The 21269-nt window shown below is 42.9% G+C and overlaps 1 protein-coding gene across 3 annotated transcripts in view; it reads left to right on the top strand.

Annotated features, from left to right (window-relative positions):
* The window catches only part of LOC138569199 (histone-lysine N-methyltransferase 2D-like), a 538746-nt gene that overhangs the window by 74493 nt on the left and 442984 nt on the right, over nt 1–21269 (top strand). Inside the window, exon 2 of one of the 3 annotated variants that reach the window (XM_069646962.1) lies at nt 9721–9789. The exons of the other annotated variants lie outside the window; for them this stretch is intronic. The gene's annotated coding sequence lies outside the window, so the exon portion shown is untranslated. The remainder of the gene's footprint in view (nt 1–9720; nt 9790–21269) is intronic. 3 annotated transcript variants of the gene reach the window in all.

The raw sequence follows: 21269 nt of genomic DNA, 5'->3' as shown, positions 1-21269 counted from the left end.
CGTGTAGAGGATAGGCCGGGAAGAAATACGTTTTTTGGACCTGAACAGTCCTCTACGATAGACTATATCCGGGTGGAGATGGGTGACTGGGAGGCAGTGGAAGAATTTCCCATAGTGGATCGCATGGATAGTTCCGCAATCCTCTCCAGTTAAGAGTAAGATGGTCCGGTAAGAATCAAGGAACTATCATTCCGTCCGTACCAATCCAAATAAGTGGGAACGGCTGTCGTGCTGTCAAATGGGACAATATTATGACGGCGGGTCTCGAGCATGTGATATATCTCTCGACTTTCTTTCATATTGAGAATTTTTGTGAACACAATCGTGGGGATTGTGAAATTATGGTCGAGTATGACCGTCTGACTTTGGAGCTCAGCCCTTGTTTTACTAGTGCAGTGACCTCGCAAAAGTGGAGAAACCTGCGAATGGGTGCATGGTTTGATTCTTCATGTAAGCTGGCAAAGGAGGATCTTGTGTCATACCTTAGAAAAGAAGGTGGATAAGGAAACGCTCCAACTGAAGAGGAGTAATTGCAAGAACTTGGTGAAGAGGAGAACATTGGATTTCCTTAAATTGAAGTGGCATGAACTTGGAGAAACAGCCATAAACAAAGATACTAAGGCTTTCTGGTCCATAGTTGTGGACCGGACAGACACAAAAGATAACACCCACTACTGTATGATTATAGCAGAGGAATGGTTCCTCCACTTTTGCTGCCTTTATCAGGAAGAGGATGATCTTGAACATTCTCTTAGAGCCCAGTGGAAATGGATTGGACATAATAACTACAGTGAGCAAGACATTAATATTACCCTGACGGCTGGGAATAAGGCATTGCTAAGTACAAAAAGCCACAAGGCACCAGACCCTGACAAAATCCCTGTTGACCTTTGGAAAGGCGAGCCTGATGTATAAGTGCCTGTATTAACAAGGTTGTTTCAAGCTGTGGTCTGCCTTAACGAGGTCTCCAATTCATGGTGTTGTGCGGCGATCGTACCCATATATAAAGAGGGCAGGAAAGAAAAACCGAGCAATTACAAACTGATCCTCCTACTCGATGCATTGGGGAAATTGTTTGCTACGGTGATACTACAACAACTGCAGGATTGGTGAAATAAGACCCCTCACTGTCAGCATCTTCAAGCTGGGTTCCACAGGGGTAAGCACAGTAGATCAGTGCTTCCACATGTCCATGATTCTGCAGAAGTATACTGTATTGAAAAGAATGTGCTTTTATGCAGTATTTTATAGATCTTCAAACTGCTTTTGACAGTTTACCTAGGGCAACCTTGTGGCAGGTTCTGTTGAATAGGGGGGGGGTCTTGTCAGCTGGTATCTATTATTGCCCAGCTTTATTGTAATAACACAGCAACTGTGAGATGGGGCCGTCTGGAGAGAGCACTGATCAGTTCCCTGTAGACAAAGGCGTGCAGCGTGGCTGTTATGTATATATACATGAGATTATCTAAAGTATGATGGCGGAATGCGAGAGGGGGAACTTGGACTCACCAAAACCTGGTGCGGATGGTTAGCCGGCCCTATTTTCCGCAGACTATTCAGTTCTGTTATCTACGTCACCTATGGGGATCAAGCAGGGTCTGGAGTGTTTAATTTGTAATTGCTTGCAACTAGGACCAACCCTCAATAGAAATAAGACCAAGTTGATGGTGTTTAGGCCAAAAAGGTCTAGGGCCAGGACCCTGAGAATGGAAGTAGAGAGGACTGCTTTGGATTGGGTCCCGTACCATGACTATCTGGGGGTATGGTTCTCCACCGGGTCATGGGCAGGTCAGTCTAGTAGGTCGCAGTCATTCCTAGAGAAGAATAGTGGTGGCCTCTTTTTGTATCTCATGGTGAGCAAGCGGTTTTACCTGCTGTTGACATCTACACGATTCAGGTTACAGCAGCAGTTTTGCATGGAGCTGAAATATGGGGTCAATTTAATGGTTAAACTCTGGGCGTAATTGAGAACAAATTCATAAAAAAATGTTTAGGCTACCATGTAGTTCACCATGTGTACCAATATTGATGGGAGTGTGGACTTGAACCCATAGACCACCAATCGGACTGGAAACCGGTCTTCTACTGGGTGCGACTTTGGGGCTCAACCGAGTTGGGAAAGTACCAACAGGCTCTTTCTGACTTTGACCATTCCGGGAGGTCGCTCTCTACAATGGCCTACCCACATAAAACCACAACTAGGCTCGGTGGATCTAGATGAACTTTGGAAGAATCCACAGAGAATGTCGCTCAATGCAAAAAGAGATGTCAAGCGGCTTGCTAAATGGGAGAATCAGGAATGTCTCCTAAACTTGTGCTTGAGATTGAAATTGGGGCTGGACTATCTCCTCAAAACCCATTTTGGATTGTGAGATCTATCTAGATCTAATAACCCCAGCCTATGCGCGTACCTTATTTATTAAATTCAGGGTTTTCACCCTCCAGGTCGCGACTTTTACTCGCGCCTGGAGGGATGGAAACTCTGAAATGTGCCCGGCCAGTGGTATGGCCCCCAAGTGCATTTCTTGCTCTTCTGTGAATGTTATAATGAATTAAGAGGAATGTATTGATCCCATTATTTAGGAAAAACATGTTAAAATATTGTGGATGCAGTTGCTTTGTCGATCGACTGAAATCTTAAATCATATTTATTTTGTTGCCAAATGTATTTATCGTGCTTAGCTCTGTAGGAAACTTTTGTCTGTTCCTTAACTAATTCTTATGTATTATGGAATTAATTGGATTTTATGGTGCGTTTATGCAGATTTGAACTCTATTTTTGTCCTGGATTCAAGGTGTGAAATTTGTGCAGTGATGTTTTAAAATGTTTGTATGCTAATGGCAAAATTGACGATAAAGCATTTTGACTGACTGACATATGCTTGTTTTTTCAAAATCATGAAGCTACCTCTTGCCATTATCTCACACAGTTCAAGGTCCACATTTGACAGAAGTGGGTCATCAGTGCTTTATATGCTGTTGTTTGAAACCTGATTGTTGGAAGCCACCGCAGGAGTGCGGTGTGGCTTGATGATCACAGATATGTTGAGAATCGCTGAAAGACGCCAAGATTGCCTTTACTGTATCCCTCTATCCTCCATCCTCCACAACACCCTGTGTTGCTGCCAGAGGAGGAGGAGAAGTGGGGGGGCTTTCACAGTTATCACAGCACATCTGTGAGGTACCGTTGTACTATTGGTCTGTTATCCCGCTTGGTAAGCAGACCAACTTCGCCACTCAGAGCCGGCGGCAGGCTGAAAGAAAGGTAAGCAGTCAGTGATCAGGGCAGTGAAGGACAGTGCGGTGTGATGTTCAATATGCCATCAGCAGCTGGATCCAATTTATCTCACTCCCCGGATTTCTATACAGACACTTAATCTAGTTTGGATGGCTCTTTCTCCGCTTTGTTTGGTCATCCATTCAGGGCACCATTGCCTCCCTCAAGACCATTGTTGGACACGTATAACATTTCTTAAACTTCCATCCCACCATTGAACTTTGCTTTGATTACATTGGTGAAGCTCTGAGTCAAGCAACACTAAGCTGAATGACCAATTGACTGTTTCGGCAAATCTCACTTCAAAGTTCTCTTTTATTGAAGGCTATATACAGCCTCTTTTTTTAAATAACATGTGGTCCTGTAAGAGGTTAAAACCAGAGATCTGAGTATGGTATTGATACCATCAGAGACATTAAATACAGCTGCCGATATATCTAATGCTGGAAGTATGATCGTGGATGAGGGGGCAGATTTGGAAGTTTTCTGTCAACACCTGTCTCAGCAGTCAACTCCAGAAGATCCCCCCCTTTCCCCCCTCAGTAGTGTAGTGTCCTGCGGCCCTAGCGGAGGTGGAAGACCGCCTACCCATTTTTCATTAAAAAGGCCAGCTTGGCAACGGGCCCGTAAAATCCAAGCAAATCAACCGTTTTGGTCGAATATTTAAAAATAAATGGTTGTATGGTAGAATTTTGGCTATACTAAGATTACGTTTATATTTGAAAATGTCAAATAATGATACCATAATGTGAACTATGTTGTGCTTTTAAACGTACTTGCCCTTCGTGCTCCATGTCGCGTTTGCTTCCTACATTACCATTTAATCCCAATTGCCCCTCACTTACATTTTTATTGACCCCCCCCAGTGCCTTCTTCATTATACCCTTTTGGTGCCTCCGCTTCTAAACGTTTTCCTTTCATGCTCCGTGTTGCGATTGCCTTCGTGTCCGCCACTCACTTTCATTTTTATCGTTCCTGCCCATCCCATTCATCAGTTTACTGTTTGTCTATTCGCTTTTAAACTCCTCTTTCCTTCACGTTACATCTCGCGCTCCCGAGTCTGAGCGTTTATTCACACTTTCCACTCACTTTTATTTTTAACGTTCTGCTTTCATTCTTGATTAAGCTGCAACCTTTACTTTTTTATTTACTGCTCTTGCCTTCCTTGCTATTTTACCTCTTTCCAGGGCACTTGCATTTCTTTCATGTCGTTTCCACCTCGCCACAATCCATTTTTTCTTTTGATGCTACGATGCTTTTCTTGCGCGATTTCACCCTTGATATTTCACCGAGAAAGTGTTCATTCACAAGCCCTACATTTTCTGCAAGTACCCTTTTTTCTATATGAATTACTTTTGAATTAATAATTTTTACTACCGTTACATTGTTTGTATACCTTTTTGTAATATGAGCCTTAAATGCTTTAGCCCTTTCTACAGGGATGTCATTTCACCAAAATGCCAGGGGTAGCAGAAGTGACACCGCATGACCCTTGACATCTGATGACATCACAGGAAGTGATGTAATTTGACCCCACCCCAAAGTGACATCATGGGAAGCGATGGTACACGACCTTACACTCCTTGACAAAACAGGAAGTGGCATCACATAGCATTGTTTCTAAGTACACTTCGAAAAATGATTATGATATCACTGTAAAGTGATATACATTTCATACAAGAATGGATCACCATATGTATCATTAATATCAGCGTGTATAGACCCATATTACCAAATTACTGTTAATGCAAGCAGACGTTCAAGGCCAAACGATAATGATGTGTTATTATATAATGCTGAAGCGCTTCATATACAACAAATGTACATACAATATCACCCAACCTGTGTTGGTACTCATTTATCAACCTCAGCAGAATGAAAGACTGAGTTGACCTTGCCGGGAGTCAAACCTGCAGATCACACACACATTGCAGCAGCGTGCGCTCAACCCACTGAGCTATCTTACTGGCTAGAGCTTTCAGAAAACCTGCTTCTCCAGAAACAAAGAGCCACATGCTGCTGGCCACAGCCCAGGATCCTGAAATTAAAATAAATTAAAAAAAATATATATTTGTTTAGGGGTAGCAAGGTGCAACCCCTAAATGACATCCTTGCCTTTCAACATTTTCGTATCAACGAAGATTGCAGTTTTTTCACATATATCCAAATCAACTGCTACGGGTTCCGGAAAGTTTCTCCGTGCCCCAACTACCCCAATTGTAATCCCCTCTAAACTTTCTCGTAAAAAGCAGCATTTTTCTATTGAACGTCAAGTATTAGCAGCACTACCTCTCAAGTTATAGACAGAGCTGCACTAATGGGTCTTTCACAATACCCTCTGGAGGCAGTGGTCGAAGTGGTTGGGAGCGGTGCTCCTCTACTTTTTAAAATTAAATTTGACCATTCCTATACTTTTATTTTAAAAAGAAACCATTCCGGAATGGTTTTGTTTTAAAAATAAGTGTAGAAAGAAGTTGAAACTTGCGCTTCAGTGCTTTGCACTGAACATTCCCTTAAACAGCAGACACATTGGTTTTGGTGTTTGTATTGAGCGTGGGAGGGGGTTTGGCAATTGGGTTTGTTGGGAGCGGGGGCAGGCCAGCAGGGACCATAGTTCCACTACTTCTTTTCTTACACTTCAACCACTGTCTGGAGGTGTCAGTCACTTCAATTGTACCTACAGCACAGGCAATTCCTATTGCCATTAACTATATTGCTGCTTCTCAAGTTTTTACAATACCAGTGCCAACTCCGGTAACGTCTTTCCTGACGATGGTGAATCACGCCCCCTTACAAGAAGAATGTTTTTTTTACATTAGAACAGAAAAGAATAGGCCTGGATCTGTTGGCAAAATCTAAAACTGGTGAAGGCTCCTTATTAAAGCAACCTGACATTGACATCAATCAAGGCTCTGAATGTTTGCTGCTGGAAAGATTTCCTATCTCAAAAGATCGTTTAATTCTGAATCGATCGATGGTTTCTGAAATGATTGGTGCTCTTCCATCGCTGCAAAATATTAGATCTTCCGATATTGAGCAGGTAGAATTTGTCTGTGAGAAGAGATGTTATATAGTGTTTTTACGTATAGGCTTAAGGTTGATATATTTTGTATGTTGGAAGCTGAAGACTTATTCTTGCCTATGGGTTATGAATTAAGAATTGTCTTCCTGCAGGCATTTTTAGCAGCTAGTCAATTGCAGACAATGGCTCCAATTGAAACTCATTATTATGCCCCACTGCAGATTACCAGGCTGGCTACTCCCTCAACCACACATCCGGTATCGTAATGTCTAATGCGCCCTTCCCATCAGACTGATCCAAATGCTTGGGCTTGGTTACCGGGAATTCTTGCTGGTAGGAATGCTGGAACTAGCAACGTTCTATATTAATTAATTACACCTATTATATTGATCTCCTGGAATACTAGAAGTTTTTGCCATCTTTTGCAACCGGATTGCAAGATTTCAGTGGGGCATGATATTTTGTTACTTCAGGAGACCTGGTTTACGACCCCCTACCCCACATTTTAGACAGTTTTACGGTAACTTTGACCCCAGCAATAAAAGGGTGTACGGGTAGGCCCTCATCAGGCCTCCTGACTGCAGTGAGAAATTCTACAGATATAATACTTGAATAATGTACACATTGTGACCGTTCTATTCAACTGACGAAACTGCTCTCGTCAAGTAATTCAACTCAAAACAAAATTCACCATAGCTTTATGTAATGTTTATTGGAATCCCTTAGTTTTCACTTCAAATGTATTTTAAAGCAATTGGGAGATGTTATAGATAACTGTCTTTTGGAAGAATCCATTGTATCAATCCGTTATTGTGGTGGGTGATTTTAATGTGACATGCTCAATTTTAGATAACGATTTCCCTTCCCATCAAATGTCTTGCTCAGACTCTAGACCTTGAGATCATTTGTTATTTCTGATGGATTCCAGAGACCTAATGTTGCTTAATGGGCAACAAAGGGGGATTCTCCAGCCCAACCGACCTGAGGAGAAATGCTCAGTTGGCCATAAACAATTGTATATTTGCATCTCCAAACAGCTTATCTAATTTTTTAGATATGTCCAGCTCTTTTACCTCTTTTAGTGATCATGCGATATGACTATAACTTGGCATTTTTTAAGGGAAATGCCAATAAGAGATCACTTTTTACCTAAACCTCAGGTCTCTTCAGGAAGAACCATGGGTAATATGGAATCTGTTGAAATTAGATGCATTTTATTCCACTCTAGTTTCATTATTTAATAAAGCTTTGTGCTCTGGAATATAGCCTGAAGACATGTACGTGGAAACAATGTATTTTCTTCTGGCCCCTCTCAGATGAGTAGAGTAGAATATACCCACCCACAAACATGCTTATGATAATCTAAAGGAGAAGGGAAATTAAGAACCTCTCTAAAAGGGATATGGTGTTGTATCATATCCAACTGAAACAGATCAAACAAAGATTTAGGCACTGGCTAAGAAGCCAGGAAGCCATACAGTTGCAACAGGATGCTGAGGACATGCTAAAAGCTATTGCTACTAGAAACGCAGCTCAAATTTGGAGATTGTGTAAGCGCTGGGATTCACCTCAATTTGCCCTCCAAATTAATCCTGTTCCTAACTCGTGTGGATTGCTTATTCCTCCCAGCTGTATTGGGATGACTTGTTTGCAAAATATTCTTTAGCTATGGTCCCTTCTGTAGTATGGTCGTGATTGATTCAGGTGATATTGTAGCATTAATACATCGATTATAGTTCTTCCAGAGTTCCCGGGCTAGACGGTCTGTCCAATGCCATGTAAAAAATAAATTGCCCTGAATTTGGGGCTAATAGTTTAACATTTCATTTTGTATCAAATTTTAATTGCTGGGAACATTCCAATTTCATAGACTACAGCAATCATTCAAATTTTAAAAAAAGGTGATCTGTCGCTACCAGAAAATTATCGACGATTCGCATTAGTAGCACCCCCCGAACCCTCTGGAAAATGTTTGCGACATTGCTGCTAGGGAAATTGAACGGATTTTAGCTTTAAAGGTTTATGATTTTAAGCAATCATAATTGGGTTTTGTGAAGTGGGTATGGACTTCGCTAAACTGTTTTTTTGTTGTTCCTTTTTAAAGAAAGGCATTTTAATACCAAAACTCGTTTTATATATGGTTTCTGTTGATTTTAAATTTGCATATGACAGTGTCCCCTGGAGAGACTTGTGCAACAAAATAAAAAATTGGGCTTGCCCGAAAGAACTGCACTTTATACGATTGTACGACAGTGGTTCGCTTTCAAACAACAAGGTGATTTATCCTCGCCATTTCCACCTTTTAGAGTGCATAAGCAAGGATGCCCTCTGGCACCGCTCTTTTTAATCTTTGATTAAATGGAGCACTTGGTGCAGGCACAGGCTTATCCTCCTAGGGTGGTCTCTGGTATGGTTCAGTGGCTGTTCTACGCAGTGACTTGGTGTTAATAAATCGAAAAAGCCATTGGTCTTCGTTAGTTGTACGCTCTTTTGCTATATGTACTGGAAAATAGCTTGACTATTAATATTACCAAATCAAATGTAATGAGAATAAGAGCTAATAAGAGAGGAAATCTAAAAGATTCAAAGTGGGTGCTGTGTTGTAAACCAATAGAAGTTGTTCAAGATTATCGCTATTTAAGTATTTGCTATAACTGAAGAGGTGATTCTCTCTGCATGGAGAAGTTAAATTACTACTGCCGCAGCTCAAGCCACGATCAGAAAAAAGGGTACACCAAAGTAGAAGCACAAGACCAGGTCACACGTATGGCAAAATTTACCTATGGAATTCAACTGAGAGTAAAGCCAATTTGACAAAGTACATTGATTTAATTGTGAGTTGATAACAATAATATGGTCATCAATTTAGACAGTATACAATTTACCATGGACATAATGGTTAACAAAACCTAAAAAACATGTAGATCATGACTTGATGGGTATTCTTTGAATATGCGTAATGATAATAAATATACAATGACAATCAAGGTAGATTCCTTAATAAGACGGGTATCCCTATCAAGAAGATTTCTTTGGGACAAGTTGGTGTGTCCTAATGTGTCGTCTTGTGTGCGGTACAACACGTTTTGGGCGGACTTGCCCTTCATCAGGTAGGAGATGTCTGTTTTTCTCAACTAGAAATGAAGATAATAATAATGTCTAAGTGAAACTATAAATCAAAGGCGTACTTGCCTTGTTATATGTACCTCCCAGAGTCACCTTTTGCCACATGTAACATCACTATCCGGACTCATTGTCTAGTTTCCAACATCATAACGCGCAGCACTATGCTGCCTCTACTTAAGTAATACGCTGCACTCCGTATTAGTTCAAATACTCATTCACTATCTAGTATCTCCTGCCAGAGAACTATCTTTTTAACTCAATCAGCTAAAAGGCACTAATATCCATTTTTTTACAGTGACTATCGATGACGACATCATTCAGAAAAAACGTCCAGACATGTGATTTAAGCTTCCTGATGCACAAGGTTAGTGCTATGCTCATGTACCTGTTCGTACTATCAGCCACCACATTTACCTCCAGAAACTAGTGGTCTAGACGTGGGACCCAGTGCTACACTATAGCGACTGAGCCGATGCTATACCACTCACCGCAACCAGTTTTCAAATGCTATGGCCATGCAATTCATCCAATTTAACAGCCACCCCTGCCCACCAGTTGTGACACTGAAGCTCTCGTATTTTGATGCTTTTCCGTGAAACTGCAGGTTAGTTTTAACTCTACAGTTTGTCAAGTATTCTATTGATTTATATTTTCACTTACACATTATTACTATCTTCATTTCTAGTTGAGAAAATCAGGTATCCCCTACCTGATGAATGGCGAGTCTGCCCAAAATGCGCACACAAGAAGACACATTAGGACAAACTAACTTGTCCAAAAGAAATAATCTTCTTGATAGTGATATGTCTTAAGGAATCTACTGTGATTGTCATTGTATATTTATTATTATTGTGCATATTCACAAAGAATACCCATTAAATCAAGTTTTGTTAACCATTATGTCTATCAATAATATTGATTGGTAAATTGTATACTGTCTAAATTGATGACCATAGTATTGTTTTTTGCGTAATCAGCCCAAAATTAAATCATTGCACTTTGTTAAACTGGCTTTACTCTCAGTTGAATTCCATAGGCAAGTTTTGCCATGTGTGTGCCCTGGTCTTGACCTTCTACTCTGGAAACCTTTTTTCTAGTTCCTATCATTACTTATGGAGCAGAAACCTTCAACTATAAAGCAATTAATTGGCAATACTTAGAAAGTTTATTTTGGCTCTACCCACAGTACTCCTTGTAATTAGTATTAGTTGGGTCTACTTTCATTGACTGCAATTATAGGTTGGAAACGTTTATCTTTTTCTTAACGAAATGTTGCTTGTCAGATTCTGTGTCCAGTTTTAGTAGATAATAAAATGTTATGGACAACGCCACAGACACTGATTGAACTTTGGAAGATAGAATGCTCTCAGACGATGATTGATGCAGACATTTCATTAGAGCTGCTGTTGACTAGCCCAGACAAGGCTTGTTCTAAATATAAAATCGCTGAGAACTTTCAATTCGAGCCAAAACTTTTAATGTTGTTCCCTATAATTTGAGTACATTACCAAGTTTTAAATTCAGAAATATATTTGTATGAGTTAAATTTAACCTGCCAACTAGAGATCTTCTGGGATCAAGATCAAAGAACTTGCTATTTGATCTTAACTGTACATTGTGCCACAATGCAACAGAAACCCTGAGACATCTCTTGATCGATTGTACTGCTTTGATAGATTAGAGGGCCTGTTTTTTTGATGATTTAAAAAAAAAATCAAAATATTTATTGTTAACGAGAGAAGGTTGGATTGTAATCTTGTATAGTGGACGTTGTACATCTTTTACAATTGCGGTAGTGAATTATATTATCCATTTAAATCTTGTTTTGAATTTTTTATTTTATATGTTTTACAGGGCTAGAGTCGAGAAACTACGGGATTGTCCCTTTTTACTGTACCTTGATGAATTGTAATATCTTGAATTGCACTTTTATGTGTTTATTGTTGTTGGCTGTGAACATATGTCTCCTTTTTTGCTTCTTATGTATAAAAATAAAGTTGGGTAAAAGTTCAGAAATTGAACTATGAACCCAAATATATATATATTTATTTTAAATGACATCTGAAGTTCCTCCTAAATCCGATGAATAATGGCGATCAGCAATGGCCTCGTGGCAGTAGTTTCAGGGGCAAGTGGGCATATCGTTTTCACTTCATTGCCTGAAGATTTTGAAATGTTTACACAGTCCAGACAAAGTGAAACATGAAATCAAGTGATTGTTTTACTTCTCATACATCCTAATGTTTTGCTGTTTTTAATTCTCATACATCTATGCTATGCCAATTTACTGCGATTGTACAATTTACTAACCTGTTGGGCATAGAGAATATTTTTAAAGACTGATCTGCTTTGCCAAGCAATGGGTCTCAAGTTCTTCAATTGGTTAGCAAATCCCTCAGTTACGGTCTTTTTTTCTTTTTTTTTTAAAACTAAGGGAAACTCCACTTGTTCAATATCTGAACATTACAACCAACCCTCGAGTTATTTAATTTTAAGATTATACACTCCATGTTGTTGACCGAACAGAGTGTTCATTAAAATTTGGTTTACGAAAATAACTCTAAATTGAATGAATTCCAAAAATTGAGTGATCTTACATCAGGTCAGTAGTAGAGGGGGCAACCTTTCACAGGTGACCACAACGCTTTGGCATAACTCTACACATTTGACTGAACCCCTATAAATTGAATGACTCCTCAAAATATTTGTATATACATTTTATATAAACTTGATAAGGGCCCTGCTATAGTGTGTATATCATTTGATATAGATTTAACAACACCCCTATAAATGTAATTGAACCCCAATAAATTTGACCCCCAATAAATGTATATGAATTTTATATAAATGTGATAGAATTCCAGTGAATGTGATATTAACATTTGATATTGATGTATCAGAACTCCTATACATTTAATTGAACCCTCAAAAAGTATACATTTTATATAAATTGGATACAAACTTGATAAAAACCCTGCTGTAGTGTATGTAACATTTGATATAGTTTTACTTGAACCCCTATACATTTAATGGAGCCCCAATGGATTTGATGTAAAATACAGCTTCGATGTACCCAATCAAACTAGATCGATGCTATCTGCTAAATAGTCATGTGTCTATGGGCGGCACTCAGGCTATGAGGCTTTTAGGTGTGGGGTGTCACAATATGGGTATATAGCCGTTATTGTAGGGCTCAAACAATTGAGCTCTTCCGAATTCTCAGGGCTATCATGCGTGTTGTCAGGGATACTGTAATTATGAACAGCTACAATTAAGATAAGGGAGAAAACTGCCTACGGCAGCACCAGCAATACCCTTGATAGTTATTTACCTTATTGTCTTGGGAGATGATGCCACAGTCGTGATGCAGTGGACGACTCGCAGGCTTTGATGGCGGACCGTGAGGATGGGAAACTCAGTGTGAACATGTCTACACTTTGTGTGGGCAGTCAGCCGCCTCTTATCTACACTGTCATGGGGCGGTCTGTTGTTGTCATTCAAAATCATCAGGCGAGTGCTGCCGAAGATATGGCAGTTTGCAAATGGCTAACGGTGCTTATGCTTTAGTTCTCATACAGCCCATACTATCATGTTTAGATATGCCACATGCTGAAATGGAGTCCGAAGACCGTGGATACGAGTCTATGATCATGCAGAATGGTGGAGTTGAATTGGGGAAGAGTGACCCCACCAGGGTTCGAAGTTGCCAGGAGCTGGGAGCTATTTAGCTCCTCGTTTTAGCCAAGGGAATCCTGGTTAGCTTGAAACCAACAGCTACCAGGAGCTACCTTTTTGATTCTCAAGGCCAGAGGTGCCATACAAACGTAGCTATGTAATATTAACTGTGTAGATTTAGGAATGTGCTTGAAGGAGAATTGAGGACACTCTGAAGTGACATTTGAAGCATGTTGTATAATATGTAACTGACAGAAAGGTAGTTTTGCATCTTGCGCACATGTTAGATTTGCTGCATGCTATGGACTGGCTCCTGGTTCCCCAGAGGTAGCTCCTGCCTAACAGGTGATACGTGATACCGAGGAGCTGCTTTATGCTCCTGGTCAACAATGCTGAATTTCGATACTTGCCCTCAACATTTGGCGAATAAAGGATCCACGTGGATTGTCGATATCAGACGTCATCCCAGCCAGTGCGTATATTTTTATAGCAAATGGTGTACCTTTATAAGGGTGTGCCATCTAACCCGGTGTTAAAACCATGCAGTTCTGTTTTTGTCTACAGCTTCTAGCTGATAAAATGGATGGCAATGAGGAGAGCCAGGCTGTAGCAGACACTGTCAATATTTACTGTGTTTGCTGCTCAATTCAAATTGAACACCTTGGGAGTATCAATAATAGACTGTGTAAGCAATATATCTTGATAATGGAGTTAAATACAATGCGGTCACAATCATTGTGACCTGGGCCGATATCCCAGCTATTCAGGGCTTCACAGGCATGGTGGTGAAAACATGTTTGAAATAAACACTTTTACAAATCGTGTGACGGCATACAATTGACAATCCGCAGCAGGAGGCTCATGAATATTTGCACATTTTCTTTTCTGATAAATAGGTACGGAAATTATGCTACATGTTGAACCCTAAGCATCTTTTAAAAATGATTAGTCTAATAGAGCCGTCAAACCAGCTAAGGGTTGTCAAAGGGGCAGAACGATGCGTGTCTTAAACGTTGTGGGTTATACAAGTGGCGTATGAGTCCCTTTTGAAAATTAAGCAGTTTAGACAGGGATGTTTGCTGTGTTAGAAGTATAATTGAGAAAACTGTTCGCAGGTGGGGGATAAAATATATTTAAGCCACTACAGCAGAGAAATGTACATGGGGCCTTGTAAACTGACCCGTGAAGATTGAAAATGTAGATAATGTATGTGTATTTACGCTCATTTGTAGGAAATAAAAAATGAACACCTACGGAGAAGCTGCCAGTTTAATGTGAAACCCATCCCTGGATGTGTACAGCAATTAATGCTGAATGAAAACCCCATCAGGGGCATTGTGAAGGCATCAGGAAGTAGACACAGCCAACTGAGTAAAGCTCGGGTTACAAATATTTTATTAAAATAAAAAAAGAAGGTTGAAAAAAGGCCTAACTTGCCCTATGCTACATTGGGAATTCGTACCTTACTGAAACTAATGATAGTCTGTGTCGGAGTCCAAAGCAAATGTCTGTTTCCAAAACCTATGCTTGCCCTCACGTCTACTTGTATACAACGTGTAGAGATGACCGCACCAATATGAGAAGTGTTCAAATAAAAGTTCAGAGCTTCTTCCAGCTCTTGGTTGGAAAAGGAGTTTTCCCTTCCCCAAAATTCAGGATAGTTCTCTTTGTCAAAGGGTTCCCTTCTCCAAGCTTCCAGGTCTCTGAATGTTCCAAAACAACACCATTCCTTGTGATACGTTCCAGCTTTTCTGGCAGAGTTTCCTTTCACAAATATCCCAGAGTTCAGTTCATAAATATTAGATCACACAAGTTTTCCCTGATCTTCAATCGCAATCTTATAGGTGAGTTAAGCATCTTTTTAGGTGTGTGTACCAGGTCTAGGCGCAGTTGTCGGACCACGCAGTCCACCATCACAGGTCATGCAACCGACACACCTTACTTGCTTCTTCACAGTTACACTGCCACTGTTTCAGCTTCACTGTGGTATTGGACTTATCCTCGTGGAGCTTTCTCAATACTTGTTTTGCCACCATTTGCTTGTTATACTTTGAGATATTCTCAGAGCTTTTGCCACTGCTTACTCTTTGAAGTTATAAAGTTCCTTATATTCTTACGGCACTTGCCAATGCTTGTTCTCTTCAGTTTACACAGTTCACAGTTTCTTATATCTGGACATTTCACCAACTGCTTTCGATCCAATTGATATTGAATCACACTCGCTTTCTTTCAGTTCAGTATTGAAAACAAAAGGTTTCATTTCATTTGATTCAGTCGCATTGAATAAATCATCAAAATCCAGTTTACTCCCCTGCTGGGAATTAGCACCCCAGGCACGGGCGTTTTTCACAAGTTCAAAGACTTCTGTTTCCCTGGCCCTTTCGTGGCCTTATTTAATCCATCTGCAAGCGGCTCACAATAACCACCCCTCATCCAAGGTGCTGTAATATGTACTGCACTTCTGTTTTGGGGCCTACACTGTCTCCCTTGGTCCACTTCCATTTGTTTTTACCACTCCTCCTGCACTTGTATCGTAGACATGTTTAGTCTAATTTGAAAATAGAATTTAGATTTTGTTTTTCCTCATGCCATCTGCATTTGTTAATGAGCAATCCTTAGCCTAATCCTACTGTCACTCCCTACTGTATTACCTATCTAATCCGTGCCTCATTGTTAATATCTTGGTTGTGCCTTCTGTTACTCCTGTGACCTGAATTCACTGTTCTTCTGTGTCCACTCACCCCTTTATTGGCTGCTAGGCCTCTTGGAGATATTCCTTGTGCACTGTGCAGAGTCCCCCCTGCTTACTCCTCCCTCTCCCTGCTCTCATGGGGCTCTGTCTCTGCATCTGATCTAACTGCTACTCTGTCTACTATCCCTCCTCTCTCTCGAAATCTGTATGGAAGAAGTTTAAGAATCTCTCCAGGGTCCCTATTGCCGATTCCCTACGACAATGCTCCCTCCAGAAAGACCATCACTGACCTCCTCTTCATTGTCCCGTCTCCTGACCTATGGACTCCCTATATGGTCTCTACTCTCCCCTTTCTCCTCCTCACCCATTAATGTGGAACCAGGTAGGATGTTCTCTTGGCATGCTTCCCATCCTCTAGGTGCATCATTAATGTCTACCATAATGGCACTATCGTGGCCCAGGGCTCTCAGCCCAAACTCCTCCTTCTTGATAGGCGTCTCCCGTCTCTCATCAACTTCCTCCCCTCTCCTGTCACTCTTCCCTCACTCTTCACCCCTGATGTACAACATCCCTGTACCCCTTCAGAAGACCTATAAAGGTGGCAAGCGGCTTCACATAGCTACCATCAAGTTTCGCTCAGCTGTCAATCACTCATCTGACTTCTGTCACCTCCTTGAAGACTTTGACCTCAGCGTCCTCGTGCTCACTGACACATGGTTCAAGTCCAGCTCTGTCACTACTTTTGACACTCTCCTTTGTGATGGGTACAAGATCGTCTCCAACCCCAGGACACACTGGTCTGGTGGCGGTGTTGCCCTTGTCTACACTGACTGGATCCCTGTCCCCATCATCCCCACTCAATCTTAATCTTCCTTTGAATGCCTCGCTGCAGGTTGTGTGTCACTCCCACCCTCTCCAGCACTTCCGCCACTATCTACAGTCCCCCTGGACCTACCCCCCCCCCGTTTTCCTCTCTGAATGGGCCAACTTTGCAACCTCTCTCCTGACCTCCTCCCCTAAACATCTCTTTCTGGGGGACTATATTATTCATCTTGACCAGGATATTGCAACTGTTTCTTTTCGCAACCCCTGACTCTTTCCCTCACAATTCTTCCCTCTGGCCCGACCCACTCTGGTGGTCACACCCTGGATGCTCTTATCTTTGCAGACATCACTCTCTCCAACCCTCTATCTACTCCAATCTACTGGTCTGATCATTCTCTACTCTCCTCCCATTTGGAGCTCCCTTGCCCCTCAACATTGCCTCAGCCCGCACTGCCAGTCACCTTCTCCATCATCTAACCGATGAAGCATGTGTCAGTTGCTGCATTTGCCGCCTCCTTCATGCCTCCTCCCACTTCTGTTTTCGATTCTCATATCGACTTTACTCTTGCTAACCTCCATTTCTCCATCTCCAACACTCTGGACATCCTTGCCCTTGTCATGAGGATCCGCATGAAGTATGCCTCCAAGTGCAATACTTGCTATGACTCCAACTTGGCCACTCTGAAACGCAAGTGTAGAGTTGCTACGGAAGTGGTAGGCCTCGGACACATCCTCTGACGAACTGGCCTGCCCCCTGCTTCTAAGGCAATAGCGACTCATTAATTTAAGAAAAGGGCCCACGTCCAAGCCCGCATTTCTGGGGGAACTAACAACACAGCTGAACTCTTCAAAATCTGCAAGGAACTCGCCAATCCCACTGCAGTCTCCTCCTTTCCCCTCCCAGGCCTTCTGTACCGTACTGGCCTCCCACTTTGTCTCCAAAACACTGGACATCCTGTCTTCCCTCTCTTCTACTCCCCTACCCACACCCTTCCTATCCTGCCTGCATCCCCCCTCTCCCGTATTCTCCTCCTACTCACCCACTGCACTGGATGAGGTCTCTAGAGTAGGCGGCTCTATGAAAGTCTCCGCCAAACAGGTGCTCTTGCTCTTCCAGAACTATAAAGGACAACATCTCAGCTCTTGCCCCGCCCTTGGCAGACTTCGGTAACCATTCCTTTGCCACTAGCCCTTTCCCTCAACCCGTTAAGCACTCATTTGTGCACCCTTCCTAAAAAAACAATCTGAAGACCCTTCCTGCCCTGCTAACTATCGCCCTATCTCCATCACCCCTTTCTTGAGCAAACTCCTGTAAAAGTTGGTCATCCCCGAACGGACCCTCCACACGATTGTTGGCTGTCTACGTGACCACAAGTCTGGCCTTAGAGCTGCCAGAGGCACGGAAACTGCTCTCCTGAACACCCTGCTCTTAAATCTTGGCTCTATTTTTTTTTATTTTTTTATTTTATTTTTTTTTTTATTTGGATTAATAAAGCGGCCCAGAGGCATTGTGGCGCTGTTACAGAATGTTTGTTTCATAGATGTTTTGACAGATGTTTCAGACGCAGTGAATACAGATTAGTACAGCTATTTCGTATGGATTGATACAAGTTCAGAGACAGAGTAGATTATAAATCACCCAGCAGCATCGTGGCGCTGTTACAAAATGTTTGCTTCATACATGTTATGATAGATGTTTTAGAGGCAGTAAATACAGATTAGTACAGCTATTTCGTATGGATTGATACAAGTTCAGAGACAGACAAACTCTAAATCTGTCCTGATCCTCCTTGATCTTTACTCTGCCTCATAAATTGACCCCGTGACACCCTTGGTATTGTGGACCGGACATTGGCCTAGCTGACCTCTTTCCTTTCTAACCGCCCATCCCAAGTGCAACAGGACCCTTTCCTCTACTCCACTTCACTCTCTACCTGTGGCGTTCCTCTGGCTCTATCCTATCACCTTGGCACTTCGACATTTCCCTTGCCCCTCTGGCCCACCTGATCTCCACCCTCTCTCCTCACTTCCAGTGCTATGCTGATGATACACAGCTCTCCTTTTAAGCTTCCCTCAGCTACTTCCTCCTCTTCCTCTCTCATTCATGACTGCCTTACAGCTTTTCAGGCTTGGTGTTCTGCAAATTATCCTTAATGCCAGTAAGATTGAGATCCTCATTGATTGATTGATATTTTATTTCTATTGCGCTCGTACACAAGTGTTTCAGAGCGCGACAAGGCAGGGGAGAACAAAACTGCGATCTTACTAGGCCCAGTGACATTGAGAACGCGCAAGTGCATGGGAGAGGGGGGAGGGGAAAAGTGCATGGAAGGGGGGAGAGGTGGAAAGTGCGAAGCAGAGGAGAAACAGATAAATAACAATAAATAAATAATAAAGGCAACAATTTGCAAGTGCTAGGCTTAAGGCAGCAGACAGGGTAGGTCCGATAAGTGCAGGACGAAAAAGGGGGGGCTGTATGGGTACAGATACAGACCCCAGTGCAAGGGGTGGCCCGGAGGCAGTGCGGGAGGGTGACAGGATGAGCAGGTACCTGGGCCCAAAAGACAGAGGGTGGCCAGGTGCACGGTGCCAAGATAGAACAGATCCGCAGGGGAGAGGGGGAGCGAAGGCAGAAGAAAAGAGGAAGGTCTTGAGGTGCTTCCGGAACCGGAGATGGTTCTCCTCAAATTTTAGAGTGGCAGGGAGGCTGTTCCAGGGGAGGCCTCAGCCAAAGACAGAGATCTACCCCCAGCTCGTTTCTTAGAAAACACGACTGACCCTGAGTGAGTTGGAGGTAGAGGAGCGAAGAGCTCGAGAGGGGAGGTATTTGCGGAGGGATAGCTGAAGGTATTTTGGACCCAGGCCACAGATAGCCTTGTGGACAATGCAGAAGGTTTTGAATTTAATCCTTGCATCCACTGGGAGCCAGTGAAGAGATTTCAGAGCTGGAGAGATACGATCCCAGGGCTTGAGGCCAAGGACAAGTCTCGCAGTCCTGTTCTGGATTAGTTGCAGAGGGCGGAGAGTAGAGGCAGGTAGATTTAGAAAGCGGCTGTTATAATAGTCCAAGCTAGAGAGAGCCAGAGCATGAGATACCATGAGCTTCTGGGGGAAGGAGAGGAAAGGCAGAGTACCTCTGAGGAGGTGCAGTCGGAAATTTGACTTTTTAGAGACCTCAGAGATGTGGGCGGACAAGGAAAGGGTGGAGTTAAAGATGACCCTGAGATTCTTAGCCTCGCAGGTGGGGGTAGGAGGCGGGCCAAGGGAGGTCCATTGGGACCCATGCTCTGTTTTTCCTTCCACTCTCTGGCCGCCCCCTCCCCATACCTACCTGTGAGGCAAACAACCTAGGGGCCATCATTGACTCCTCTCTCCTTCTCCCCTCACATCACAGACCTTGCCAAGGAGTCCAACTTTTTGCTCCACCTCCTTAGAGGCATTCTCCTTTTCCTCACCTTTCCCCAGAAGCTCCATGTCTCCAGAGCCCTGGTTCTCTCTAGACTTGACTATTGTAACAGCCTCTTTCTCAATCTTCCTCTTTCCTCCCTTTGCCCTCTTCAACTAATCCAGAATAGGGATGCAAGACTCCAGGCCAGGGAACTCATCTCTCCATCCCTAAAATCTCTCGACTGGCTCCCAGTTGCTCTTGGGTTCAAATTCACGACTCTCTGAATCATCCATACGGCTTACTGGGGCTTGAGACCCCGCTACATTCAACTGTTACTTCCTAAATACCTCGCTGCTAGAGTCCTTTGGTCCTCTAGCTCCAACTCTCTGCTGATCAGACGCTTCTCCAAGCAGAGAGTGGGGGGTAGATCTTTCTTCGGCAGGAGCCTCCCTCTGAAATGGCCTCCCTTCCCCTCTCAAACTTGAGCCAGATCTCATTAAGTTCCAGAAACTCAAGACTTTCTTTTTCACCCCCTCCTTCCCTCTCCCCTGCTAATGCATCCATCCCCTTCCTGCTGTGACTGGCGCCTGGACCCTGGGCTGTTATTTGCCTTAGCAGAGTCAGGCCCTCCTCACCCAGTCCTCGCAGTACCCCCCACCAGCACTTGCCCTTGGGCCCCCTTCCCCGGCCAGCCTGCATTTGGTCTGCCCATTCCCTGTAGTATTTTCTTTTTTTTTCCCCTTCCCCTTCGTCCCCCTGGCACTTTGTCTCAAGGGTCACCTTCTGCACTTGCCCAGCTCTGGGCCCCCCTCCTTCTTGCACTTCTCCCCGCCTCTCCCCCTTCCCTTCCATTCCTCCCTGACCTGCCCCTTCCCAACTGCACTTATTTCTCACTATACTGGCACAATCCGAATGTCACAAGGCCTAGTAGGACCGTTGCTTTGTTTTCGCCTCTTATCCCCCCACCCATTTGTCTTGTGGCACCTTGAAATCCTCATCTTGTTCACAGTACCGTATTTGCAAACCCTTTCATTCCGTTTTCTCAGCCTTCATGTTATCGTACTGTCAAAAGTCTTTATTTCAAACTGGACCAGCATTCATATTGTCTAAATGGTCCCCCGCACACTCGCGAGCGATCCGACCTGCAGAAACCACGCGATACACCCACAGCATCCGTGAGTCATTGAGGCTCCTTTAACTCACCGGGTACGCTGTCGGCAGGCTCTCAGTGGCTGTCGCTGCTCCTGCTTCGCGCACCTCTCTT

The sequence above is a fragment of the Ambystoma mexicanum genome, chromosome 2q (assembly GCF_040938575.1).
Source record: "Ambystoma mexicanum isolate Mex_15411 chromosome 2q, UKY_AmexF1_1, whole genome shotgun sequence".
Lineage (NCBI taxonomy): Eukaryota > Metazoa > Chordata > Amphibia > Caudata > Ambystomatidae > Ambystoma > Ambystoma mexicanum.
This window is presented reverse-complemented; position numbering and strand designations above follow the sequence as displayed.